General features: G+C 45.0%; 1 protein-coding gene across 2 annotated transcripts in view; it reads left to right on the top strand.

The window, feature by feature from the left end:
- LOC140205027 (BAR/IMD domain-containing adapter protein 2-like 2) overlaps positions 1 to 14,000 on the top strand; it is a 300,466-nt gene that overhangs the window by 251,732 nt on the left and 34,734 nt on the right. The gene's annotated exons all lie outside the window — the stretch shown is intronic.

Raw genomic sequence — 14,000 nt, 5'->3', positions numbered from 1 at the left:
CCCCCCTCCTCCACAGAAAAAAAACAGTGACAATAAATCTCTGACCCCCTCCTCCACAGAAAAAAGCTTTGACAATAAATCCCTGATCCCCCCACAGAATAAAACAGTGACAATAAATCCTGACCCCTCCTCCGCAGAACATAACATTTGCAATAAATCCCTGACCCCTTCCTCCATGGAAGATAACAGTGACAATAAATCCCTGATCCCCTCCCCACCGAGAAAACAGTGACAATAAATCCTTGACCTTCTCCACAGAAAGAACATAGACAATAAATCCCTCACTCCCCCCGCTTAAAAAGCAGTGACAATAAATCCCTGATCCCCTCCTCCACAGAAAATCAGTAACAATAAATCCCCGACCTCCTCATCCACAGAAAAAAAAGTGATAATAAATCCCTGACCCCCTCCTCCGCAGAAAAAACAGTGCCAATAAATCCCTGAGCCCCTCCTCCGCTGAAAAAGACAGTGACATTAAATCCCTGAACCACTCCTCCGCAGAAGATAACAATGACAATAAATCCCTGACGCGCCACAGAAAAAACTGTGACAATAAATCCCCGAACCCTTCCTCCGCATAAAAGACAGTGACAATAAATCCTGACCCCTCCTCCGCAGAACATAACGTTGACAATAAATCCCTGACCCTCTCCCCGCCGAGAAAAGTGACAATAAATCCGTGACACTCTCCACGGAAAGAACAGTGACAATATATCCCTGACGCCCTCCCCACCGAGAAAACAGTGACAATAAATTCTTGACTCTCACCACAGATAGAACAGTGATAATAAATGCCTCACTCCCCCCGCACGAAAAGCAGTGCCAATAAATCCCTGACCCCCTCCGCCGCAGAAAAAGACATTGACAATAAATCCCTGAACCACTCCTCGGCAGAAAAGACAGTGACAATAAATCCCTGACCCTCTCCTCCACGGAAGATAACAGTGACAATAAATCCATGATCCCCTCCCCACCGAGAAAACAGTGACAATAAATCCTTGACCCCCTCCACCAAAAAAACAGTGATAATAAATCCCTGACCCCCTCCCCACCGAGAAAACAGTGACAATAAATCCTTGACCCCATCCACAGAAAGAACAGTGACTATAAATCCCTGACTCCCCCCACAGATAAAGCTGTGACAATAAATCCCTGACTCGTCCCGCAGAAAAAGCAGTGACAATAAATCTCTGACTCCGTCCTCCACCGAAAAAGCAGTGACAATAAATCCCTGACCCCCTTCTCCACAGAAAACCAGTAACAATAAATCCCTAACCCCCTCCTCCACAGAAAAAAAACAGTGACAATAAATCCCTGACCTCTCCTTCACAGAAAAAAACAGTGACAATAAATCCCTGTCCCTCTCCTCCACAGAAAAGCAGTGACAATAAATCGCTAACTCCTCCACCACAGAAAAAAACAGTGACAATAAATCCCTGACCCCCTCCCTGCCGAGAAAACAGTGACAATAAATCTTTGACACCTTCCACAGAAAGAACAGTGACAATTAATCCCTGACTGCCCCCACAGAAAAAACTGTGGCAATAAATCCCCGAATCCCTGCTCCACAGAAAAGACAGTGACAAGAAACCCCTGACCCTCTCCTCCAGAGAAAAAAAAGTGACCATAAATCTCTGACCCCCTCCTCCCCAGAAATAAGCAGTGACATTAAATCCTTGATCCCCCCACAGAAAAAGCAGTGACAATAAATCCTGACCCCTCCTCCGCAGAACATAACAGTGACAATAAATCCCTGACCCTCTCCCCACCGAGAAAACAGTGACAATAAATCCTTGACTCTCTCCACAGAAAGAACAGTGACAATAAATCCCTGACCCCCTTCCCACCGAGAAAACAGTGACAATAAATCCTTGACCCTTTCCACAGAAAGACAGTGAAAATAAATCCCTCACTCCCCCCATTTAAAAAGCAGTGACAATAAATCCCTGACCCCCTCTTCCACAGAAAACCAGTAACAATGAATCCCTGACCTCCTCCTCCACAGAAAAAAAACAGTGATAATAAATCCCTGACCCCCTCCTCCGCAGAAAAAACAGTGCCAATATATCCTTGAGCCCCTCCTCCGCAGAAAAGACAGTGACAAAAAATCCCTGAACCCCTCCTCTACAGAAGATAACAGTGACAATAAATCCCTGACCCCCTCCCCACCGAGAAAACAGTGATAATTAATCCTTGACCCCCTCCACCGAACAAACAGTGACAATAAATCCCTGACCCCTCCCCACCGAGAAAACAGTGACAATAAATCCTTGATCCCCTCCACAGAAAGAACAGTGACAATAAATACCTGACCCCCTCCCCACCAAGAAAACAGTGACAATAAATCCTTGACCACCTCCACAGAAAGAACAGTGACTATAAATCCCTGACTCCCCCCTCAGAAAAAACAATGACAATAAATCCCTGACTCGCCCCACAGATAAAGCAGTGACAATAAATCGCTGACCCCCTCCTCCGTCGAAAGAACAGTGACAATAAATCCCTGACCCCCGCTGCAGAAAGAACAATGACAATAAATACCTGACGCGCCACAGAAAAAACTGTGACAATAAATCCCCGAACGCTTCCTCCGCATAAATGACAGTGACAATAAATCCCTGAGCCCCTCCCCAGCAAGAAAACAGTGACAATACATCCTTGACCACATCCACAGAAAGAACAGTGACTATAAATCCCTCACTCCCCCCTCAGAAAAAACAGTGACAATATATCCTTGACTCGCCCCACAGAAAAAGCAGTGACAATAAATCCCTGACCCCCTCCTCCACCGAAAGAACAGTGACAATAAATCCCAGACTCCCCCCTCAGAAAAAACAGTGACAATATATCCCTGACTCGCCCCATAGAAAAAGCAGTGACAATAAAACCCTGACCCTCGCCTCCGCCGAATAAACAGTGATAATTAATCCCTGACCCCCCCAGCAGAAAGAACAATGACAATAAATCCCTGACGCGCCACAGAAAAAACTGTGACAATAAATCCCCGAACCGTTCCTCCGCATAAAAGACAGTGATAATAAATCCCTGAGCCCCTTCTCCACAGAAAACCAGTAACAATAAATCCCTGATCCCCTCAATGACAAAAACAGTGACAATAAATCCCTGCCCCCCCACAGAAAAATAAAACAGTGACAATAAATCCCTGACCCCCCGTTCACAGAACAAGCAGAGACACTAAATCCCTGACGCCCTCCTCTACAGAAAAATGCAGTGACCATAAATCTCTGAACCCCTTCTCCGCAGAAAAAACAGTGCCAATAAATCCTTGACCCCCTCCTCCACAGAAAAAGACAGTGAGAATAAATCCCTTACACCCCCACAGAAAAAGCAGTGACAATAAATCCCTGACCTCTTCCCCACCGAGAAAACAGTGACAATAAATTCTTGACTCCCTCCACTGAAAAAACAGTGACTATAAATCCCTGACTCCCTCCTCAGAAAAAACAGTGAAAATAAATCCCTGACTCGCCCCTCAGAAAAAGCAGTGACAATAAATCCCTGACCCCCTCCTCCGCTGAAAGAACAGTGACAATAAATCCCTGACCCCCGCTGCAGAAAGAACAATGACAATAAATACCTGACGTGCCACTGAAAAAACTGTGACAATAAATCCCCGAACCCTTCCTCCGAATAAAAGACAGTGACAATAAATCCCTGAGCCCCTTCTCCACGGAAAACCAGTAACAATAAATCCCTGATCCCCCAATAACAAAAACAGTGACAATAAATCTCTGCCCCCCCACAGAAAAAACTGATAGTAAATCCTCGAACCTCTGCTCCGCAGAAAAGACAGTGACTATAAATCCCTGCCCCCCTCCTCCACAGAAAAAAATCAGTGACAATAAATCTCTGACCCCCTCCTCCACAGAAAAAAACAGTGACAATAAATCCCTGATCCCCCCACAAAATAAAGCAGTGACAATAAATCCTGACCCCTCCTCCGCAGAACATAACAGTGACAATAAATCCCTGACGCTCTCCCCGCCGAGAAAACAGTGACAATAAATTCTTGACCCTCTCCACAGAAAGAACAGTGACAATAAATCCCTGACCCCCTCCCCACCGAGAATACAGTGACAATAAATCCTTGACACCTTCCACAGAAAGAACAGTGACTATAAATCCCTGACTCCCCCCACAGATAAAGCTGTGACAATAAATCCCTGACTCGCCCCGCAGAAAAAGCAGTGACAATAAATCCCTGACTCCGTCCTCAACGGAAAAAACAGTGACAATAAATCCCTGACCCCCTCCTTCAAAGAAAAATCAGTGACAATATATCCCTGACCTCTCCTCCACAGAAAAAAACAGTGACAATAAATCCCTGTCCCTCTCCTCCACAGAAAAAATCAGTGACAATAAATCCCTGTCACTCTCCTCTACAGAAAAGCAGTGACAATAAATCCCTGACCCCTCCTGCACAGAAAATAACAGTGACAATAAATCCCTGACCCCTCCTCCAAAGAAAAATCAGTGACAATGTATCCCTGATCCCTCCTCCACAGAAAAAAACAGTGACAATAAATCTCTATCCCTCTCCTCCACAGAAAAAATCAGTGACAATTAATCCCTGACTCCCCCCACAGAAAAAGCAATGACAATATATCCCTGACACGCCTCCACAGAAAAAACAGTGACAATAAATTCCTGACCTCTCCTCCACAGTAGATAACAGTGACAATAAATTCCTGACCACCCCCAGAATAAAACAGTGACAATAAATCCTGACCCCTCCTCCGCAGAACATAACATTTGCAATAAATCCCTGACCCTCTCCCCGCCGAGAAAACAGTGACAATAAATCCTTGACCCTCTCCACAGAAAGAACAGTGACAATAAATCCCTGACCCCCTCCCCACCGAGAAAACAGTGACAATAAATCCTTCAACCTCTCCACAAATAGAACAGTGACAATAAATCCCTCACTCCCCCCACACAAAAAGCAATGACAATAAATCCCTGACCCCCTCCTCCGCAGAAAAAACAGTACCAATAAATCCCTGACCCCCTCCTCCGCAGAAAAAGACAGTGACAATAAATCCTTGAACCACTCCTCGGCAGAAAAGACAGTGACAATAAATCCCTGACCCCCTCCTCCACGGAAGATAACAGTGACAATAAATCCCTGACCCCCTCCCCACCGAGAAAACAGTGACAATAAATCCTTCAACCTCTCCACAGATAGAACAGTGACAATAAATCCCTGACCTGCTCCTCCGCAGAAAAAAGCAGTGACAATAAATCCCTGATCCCCTCCTCCGCAGAAAAAACAGTACCAATAAATCCCTGACCCCCTCCTCTGCAGAAAAAGACAGTGACAATAAATCCCTGAACCACTCCTCGGCAGAAAAGACAGTGACAATAAATTCCTGACCCCCTCCTCCACGGAAGATAACAGTGACAATAAATCCCTGATCCCCTCCCCACCGAGAAAACAGTGACACTAAATCCCTGACACCCTCCTCTACAGAAAAATACAGTGACTATAAATCTCTGACCCCCTCCTCCGCAGAAAAAACACTGCCAATAAATCCCTGACCCCCTCCTCCACAGAAAAAGACAGTGACAATAAATCCCTTACACCCCCACAGAAAAAGCAGTGACAATAAATCCCTGACCCCCTCCTCCACAGAAAAACAGTGACAATAAATCCCTGACCCTCTCCTCCAAAGAAAAATCAGTGACAATGTATCCCTGACCCCTCCTCCACAGAAAAAAACAGTGACAATGTATCCCTGTCCCCTCCTCCACAGAAAAAAACAGTGACAATAAATCCCTGTCCCCCCTCCCAGAAAAAACAGTGACAATAAATTCCTGACTCGCCCCACAGAAAAAACAGTGACAATAAATCCCTGACCCCCGCTGCAGAAAGAAGAATGATAATAAGTACCTGATGCGCCACAGAAAAAACTGTGACAATAAATCCCCGAACCCTTCCTACGCAGAAAAGACAGTGACAATAAATCCCTGAGCCCCTTCTCGACAGAAAACCAGTAACAATAAATCCCTGATCCCCCAATGACAAAAACGGTGACAATAAATCCCTGCCCCCCCACAGAAAAAACTGTGACAGTAAATTCCCGAATCTCTGCTCCACAGAAAAGACAGTGACTATAAATCCCTGCCCGCCTCCTCCACAGAAAAAAAACAGTGACAATAAATCCTGACCCCTCCTCCACAGAAAAAAACAGTGATAATATATCCCTGACCCCCTCCTCACCGAGAAAACATTGATAATAGATCCTTGACTCCCTCCACCGAAAAAACAGTGACAATAAATCCCTGACCCTCTCCCTGCCGAGAAAACAGTGACAGTAAATCCTTGACCCTCTCCACAGAAAGAACAGTGACAATAAATCCCTGACCCCCTCCCCACCGAGAAAACAGTGATAATAAATCCTTGATCCTCTCCACAGATAGAACAGTGACAATAAATCCCTCACTCCCCCCACACAAAAAGCAGTGACAATAAATCCCTGACCCCCTCCTCCGCAGAAAAAACAGTGCCAATAACTCCCTGACCCCCTCCTCCGCTGAAAATGACCGTGACAATAAATCCCTGAACCATTCCTCGGCAGAAAAGACAGTGACAATAAATCCCTGACCCCCTCCTCCATGGAAGATAACAGTGACAATAAATCCCTGATCCCCTCCCCACCGAGAAAACAGTGACAATAAATCCTTGACCCCCTCCACCAAAAAAACAGTGATAATAAATCCCTGACCCCCTCCCCACCGAGAAAACAGTGACAATAAATCCTTGACCCCCTCCACAGAAAGAACAGTGACTATAAATACCTGACTCCCCCCACAGAAAAGGCTGTGACAATACATCCCTGACTCGCCCCGCAGAAAAAGCAGTGACAATAAATCCCTGACTCCGTCCTCTGCCGAAAGAACAGTGACAATAAATCCCTGACCCCCGCTGCAGAAAGAAGAATGATAATAAATACCTGATGCGCCACAGAAAAAACTGTGACAATAAATCCCCGAACCCTTCCTACGCAGAAAAGACAGTGACAATAAATCCCTGAGCCCCTTCTCGACAGAAAACCAGTAACAATAAATCCCTGATCCTCCAATGACAAAAACGGTGACAATAAATCCCTGCCCCCCCACAGAAAAAACTGTGACAGTAAATTCCCGAATCTCTGCTCCGCAGAAAAGACAGTGACTATAAATCCCTGCCCCCCTCCTCCACAGAAAAAAAACAGTGACAATAAATCTCTGACCCCTCCTGCACAGAAAAAAACAGTGACAATAAATCCCTGACCCCCTCCCCACCGAGAAAACAGTGATAATAAATCCTTGACTCCCTCCACCGAAAAAACAGTAACAATAAATCCCTGACCCCTCCCCACCGAGAAAACAGTGACAATAAATCCCTCACTCCCCCCGCACAAAAAGCAGTGACAATAAATCCTGACCCCTCCTCCGCAGAACATAACAGTGACAATAAATCCCTGACCCTCTCCCCGCCGAGAAAACAGTGACAGTAAATCCTTGACCCTCTCCACAGAAAGAACAGTGACAATAAATCCCTGACCCCCTCCCCACTGAGAAACCATTGATAATAAATCCTTGACCCTCTCCACAGACAGAACAGTGACAATAAATCCCTCACTCCCCCCACACAAAAAGCAGTGACAATAAATCCCTGACCCCCTCCTCCGCAGAAAAAACAGTGCCAATAACTCCCTGACCCCCTCCTCCGCAGAAAATTACCGTGACAATAAATCCCTGAACCATTCCTCGGCAGAAAAGACAGTGACAATAAATCCCTGACCCCCTCCTCCATGGAAGATAACAGTGACAATAAATCCCTGACCCCTTCCTCCATGGAAGATAACAGTGACAATAAATCCCTGATCCCCTCCCCACCGAGAAAACAGTGACAATAAATCCTTGACCCCCTCCACAGAAAGAACAGTGACTATAAATACCTGACTCCCCCCACAGAAAAGGCTGTGACAATACATCCCTGACTCGCCCCGCAGAGAAAGCAGTGACAATAAATCCCTGACTCCGTCCTCCGCCGAAAAAACAGTGACAATAAATCCCTGACCCCACCCCTCCCCCAGCAGAAAGAACAATGACAATAAATCCCTGACACGCCACAGTAAAAGCTGTGACAATAAATCCCCGAACCCCTCCTCCGCATAAAAGACAGTGACAATAAATCCCTGACCCCCTTCTGCACAGATAACCAGTAACAATAAATCCCCGACCCCTTCCTCCACAGTAAAAAAAGTGACAATAAATCCCTGACTCCTCCTCCACAGAAAAAACAGTGACAATAAATCCCTGACCCCCTCCTTCAAAGAAATATCAGTGACAATATATACCTGACCTCTCCTCCACAGAAAAAAACAGTGTGAATAAATCCCTGTCCCTCTCCTCCACAGAAAAAATCAGTGACAATAAATTCCTGTCCCTCTCCTCCACAGAAAAGCAGTGCCAATAAATCCCTGACCCCTCCTCCACAGAAAAAAACAGTGAAAATAAATCCCTGAACCCCCCCCCCCCCCCCGGCAGAAAGAACAATGACAATAAATCCCTGAGGCGCCACAGGAAAAGCTGTGACAATAAATCTCCGAATCCCTCCTCCGCATAAAAGACAGTGACAATAAATCCCTGACCCCCTTCTCCACAGAAAACTAGTAACAATAAATCCCCGACCCCCTCATCCACAGCAAAAAAACAGTGACAATAAATCCCTGTCCCCTGCTCCATAGAATAAACAGTGACAATAAATCCCTGACCCCCTCATCCAAAGAAAATCAGTGACAATGTATCCCTGACCCCTCCTCCACTGAAAAAAACAGTGACAATAAATCTCTGTCCCTCTCCTCCACAGAAAAACAGTGACAATAAATCCCTGACCCCTGCTCCACAGAAAAAAACAGCGACAATAAATCCCTGACCCCTGGTCCACAGAAAAACAACAGTGACAATAAATCTGACCCCCTCCTCCACAGAAAAAATCAGTGACAATGAATCCCTGATCCCTCCACAGAATAAAGCAGTGACAATAAATCCTGACCCCTCCTCCGCAGAACATAACAGTGACAATAAATCCCTGACCCCCTCCTCCGGAGAAAAAATCGGTGACAACAAATCCCTGACCCCTCCTCCACAGAAAAAAAGTGACAATAAATCCCTGACCCCCTCCTCCATAGAGAAAAGAGTGACAATAAATCCCTGACCCTCTCCTCCATAGAAAAAAAAGTGGCTATAAATCCTTGAGCCCCTCCTCCACAGAAAAAACAGTGAGAATAAATCCCTGACCCCTCTTCCACAGAAAAGACAGTGACAATAAATCCCTTACCCCCTCCTCTACAGAAAAAACAGTGACAATAAATCCCTGACACCCTCCACCGCAGAAAAGACAGTGAGAATACATCTCTGATCCCCTCCCCCGCAGAAAAAACTGTGACAATAAATCCCTGACCCCCTCCTCCACAGAAAAATTAGTAACAATAAATCCTTGACCCCCTCCTCCACAGACAAAATAGCAACAATACAATCCCTGAACCCCTTCCTCCCTGCACAAAATATTGTCGCATGTAACAAGGTACATAGAACATGCAACATAGCGCAGTACTGGCTCTTCAACCCACAATGTCGTACCAACCTTTTAACCTACTCTGAGATGAATCTAACCCTTCCCTCCCACCTAGCTTCCATTTTTCTTTCAGCCATGTGCTTATCTTAAATGTCCCTAATGTACCTGCTTCTCTCACCATCCCCGGCAGTGCGTTCCATGCAACACCACTCTCTGTGTAAAAGACCTACTTCTGACATACCCACCCCCACAACTTCCCTCCAACCATCTTAAAGTTGTGCCCTTTTTTATTTTCCCCATTACTGCCCTGTGGAAAAGGCGCTGGCTGTCCACTCTATCATTCTCTGAACGTAGGTGACAAGAACCAGAGCAACCTTTATAGTGATGCTGTCCTCACGATGAAATTAGGGACACAATTTGATTTATTGTATTTATCATATAGTAAGTTGTTCAACATCACATCCGACATAGTTTCCAAAGGATCTTACATGTTGACTTTGATCCATTATTGTTCGTCTGATTTATGCAGTGTGGGTGTTGTTGTCAAGGCCATTATTTATTCGATTCGGTTCGATCCCACAACCCACCTATGGGTCGTAAGGAGGTGCAAGGAGACCTGGGTGTCATTATACACCAGTCATTGAAAGTGGGCATGCAGGTACAGCAGGCAGTGAAAAAGGCGAATGGTATGCTGGCATTTTATAGCGAGAGGATTCGAGTACAGGAGCAGGGAGGTACTACTGCAGTTGTACAAGGCCTTGGTGAGACCACACCTGGAGTATTGTGTGCAGTTTTGGTCCCCTAATCTGAGGAAAGACATCCTTGCCATAGAGGGAGTACAAAGAAGGTTCACCAGATTGATTCCTGGGATGGCAGGACTTTCATATGAAGAAAGACTGGATGAACTAGGTTTGTACTCGTTGGAATTTAGAAGATTGAGGGGGGATCTGATTGAAACGTATAAAATCCTAAAGGGATTGGACAGGCTAGATGCAGGAAGATTGTTCCCGATGTTGGGGAAGTCCAGAATGAGGGGTCACAGTTTGAGGATAGAGGGGAAGCCTTTTAGGACCGAGATTAGGAAAAATTTCTTCACACAGAGAGTGGTGAATCTGTGGAATTCTCTGCCACAGAAAACAGTTGAGGCCAGTTCATTGGCTATATTTAAGAGGGAGTTAGATATGGCCCTTGTGGCTACGGGGGTCAGGGGGTATGGAGGGAAGGCTGGGGCGGGGTTCTGAGTTGGATGATCAGCCATGATCATAATAAATGGCGGTGCAGGCTCGAAGGGCCGAATGGCCTACTCCTGCACCTATTTTCTATGTATGTTTCTATGTATGTTTCAGGGAACTCATCTGCTCTGGCCTGTGGCTTCGTTGATGAGGTCCTTTGCCCAGGGGTGCTGTGTTAACACCACCCCCTCACATCGTTTATCTCGCCAGCTGCAGAGATGTGCCAGGGTGTGCCTGTTGGAGGCAGATGTGAGTGAGTTAGGAGATGGATGAGGACCAGTGATACCTGTGGACCCTACGAGGCAGAGTGCAGCTTCACTTTACCAGCATTTATTACTTTCCCTAATTGCCCCTGAGAAGGTGAGGGGTGAGCTGGCACCTCGAACCACTTCAGTCCTTCTGCGGAGGGTATTGGAAAGGTAGTTCCAGTTATGATAGAGAAGCAGTGACATCTTTCAAGTCAGGGTAATCTTCAAAGTAATTGAGTTGGTGTTTCTCATTTATCTGCAGGGTATGAGTAAGCTCAGGGGTTTAAGAGGTGCTGGTTTTTGAGAAAAAGTCGGCAGGTTGCAACAGATAGTGCATCCAGTGGGTGAGCGGTAGGGTTGCAGTAGGGTGAATGGGTTGCCTTGTCATAGAGTCACTTAGTACTACATCACAGAAATAGGCCCTTCATCCCATCTAGTGTGTGCTGGCCCAGTCTTCTGCCTATTCTCATCTATCAGTATTTGGAAGATAACCCTCCACACCTCTCTCATCTATATATCTATCCAAACTTCTCTTAAATATTACAATTGAATCTGCACCTACAAATTCTGCTGACAGCTCATTCCATATTTGCACCACCCGCTGAGTGAAGAAGATCTCCCTCATGTTCCATTTAAATATTCCATCATTCACCCTAAACTTATGACCTCTGATTCGAGTCTCACCGAATCTGTGGGGAAAAGCCTGCATACATTCACCTTATCTACACCCCAAATGGGGTGGCATGGTAGCGTAACAGTGTAACACCTTACAGTGCTATTGATTGGAAGATCGTGGTTCGACTCTGTATGGAGTTTGTATATTCTGCCATGACCATGTAGATTTCCTCTGGATGCTCCGGTTTCCTCCCACATTCCAAAGAAGTATGGGTCAGGGTTAGTAAGTTGTTGGCATGCTATGCTGTTGGCAAAAACATGGTGACGCTTGTGGGCTGCCCCCAGCTCATCGTTGAGTTATGTTGGGCGTTGGCACATTTCACAGTGTGTTTCAATGTACCTGGCATAAATAAAGCTATTCTCTTTAATTCTGTGTATCTCTTTCAGATCTTCTCTCATTCTCCTGCATGCCAAAGAAAGAAGTCCTAATATCTTTAATTTTTCCCTATAACTCAAGTCCTCAAGTCCTGGCAACATCCTTGTAAATTTTCTCTGCATTCTTTCAAACTTACTGAAATCTTTCCTGTAGCTAGGTTACCAGAACTGCACACCAGAATCTGTCTCACCAACATCTTAGACAACTTCAGTGTAACGTCCCAACTCCTGTAATCTATGCCCTGATTTATGAAGGCCAACATGCAAAAAGCTCTCTTTTTGACCTATCTACCTGTGATGCCACTTTCAAAAATTATGGATTTATGGATTTGTATTCCCAGGTCCGCTTGAAATACTGCATTCCGCGAGCCCTAATAGTATCCAAAATTTCACTGATCTTCCTGAGTATTTTTAGTGTGGCATTCATCCAGCCGCACAGGGAGCCCTCTAACAGTCTCCTGGCATGTGTCTCATCAATGGGGGAAAGACTTTGTGAGTCGCTTTGTGCCAGATTCCTAGTCCTTCATCTTTCATGATAGTCATGTTTCTGGCCTGGTTAGGTCTCTGGTTTGTTTCTCTAGGATGTTGGGAGAGAGGAACTCAAATGATGATAATGTCATTGAATGTCAAATGGAGAAGGCTGCATCCATTCTGAACTAGGTATTTGTTTCTTGATATTGGCTTATTATTGTCACTTGTACGGAGTTACAGTGAAAAGCTTGTCTTGCGTATTGTTAATATAGGTCAATTCATTACCCAGTGCATTGAGGTAGAATGAGTTAAAGCAACAATGCAGAATATAGTGTAACATCTACAGGGAAAGTGCAGTGCAGGTAAATAATAAAGTGCATGATCATAACAAAGTAAATTGTGAAGTCGAGCATCTATTCTATTGTATGAGGGAACCATTCAATTTTCTTGTGGCACCCAATACAGAGGACATATTGCTAAGTAATATATGGTTAAATGTCTTACAGGATAAGTTTAGGAGAGCGTTAGACATCGAAGCAGAATTAGGCTCAGGGCCCATCAAATCTACTCTTTCATCCATTCATGGCTGATTTATTTTCAGTTTTAGCCCCATTCTCCTGCCTTCTTCCTGTAACCTTTGACACCCTTACAAATCAAGAACCCATCAACTTCCACTTTAAATATACCCAATGACTTGGTCTCCACAGCCATCTGTATCAATGAATTCCACAGATTCACCACCCTAAAGAAATTCCTTGTTATCTCTATTCTAAAAGGATATTCTTCTATTCTGAAGCTGTGTCCTCTGATCCTAGACCCTCCTGCTCATGGAATCATAGTCACCACATCCACTCTGCCCTTGTATGGTGTGAATATTATCCTCTCCCTTGAGTGAATGGTTTGATACGCCAAGGCCCAGTCCCCTACACGAACACTTCCCTTTAATTTCAGCACCACTTGATGTTTGCTTAATGCATTATTTTTCCACATACATCATAAACATTGGTATTGCAACTTCTGTGTAAGTATAATTTATTTATTTTTACTTATTTAGATACAGTGCAGAATGAGCTCTTTCGGCCCTTCGAGCCACAGCGCCCAGTGATCCCTGGTTTAACCCTAGCCTAGTCATGGGACAATTTACAATCACCAATTAACCTATCACCTGGTATGTTGTTGGACTGTGTGGGGGGAAACCAGAGCACCCGGAGGAAATCCATGTGGTCATGGGGAGAACATATAAACCCCTTGCTGGCAGTGCTGGGTTGTTGGTATTGTAAAGCATTATGTTAGCCAACACACCACACGAAAGAGCTAAGCAATTCAAACAATTTGAATTTAACCAGTAACATCCATCTGGAATAGAATATGGTTAAAGCAGCAAATAAAATTGAACTGAACCTACTGAGCTTG

This window comes from Mobula birostris, chromosome 11 (assembly GCF_030028105.1).
Source record: "Mobula birostris isolate sMobBir1 chromosome 11, sMobBir1.hap1, whole genome shotgun sequence".
Taxonomy (NCBI): domain Eukaryota; kingdom Metazoa; phylum Chordata; class Chondrichthyes; order Myliobatiformes; family Myliobatidae; genus Mobula; species Mobula birostris.
This window is presented reverse-complemented; position numbering and strand designations above follow the sequence as displayed.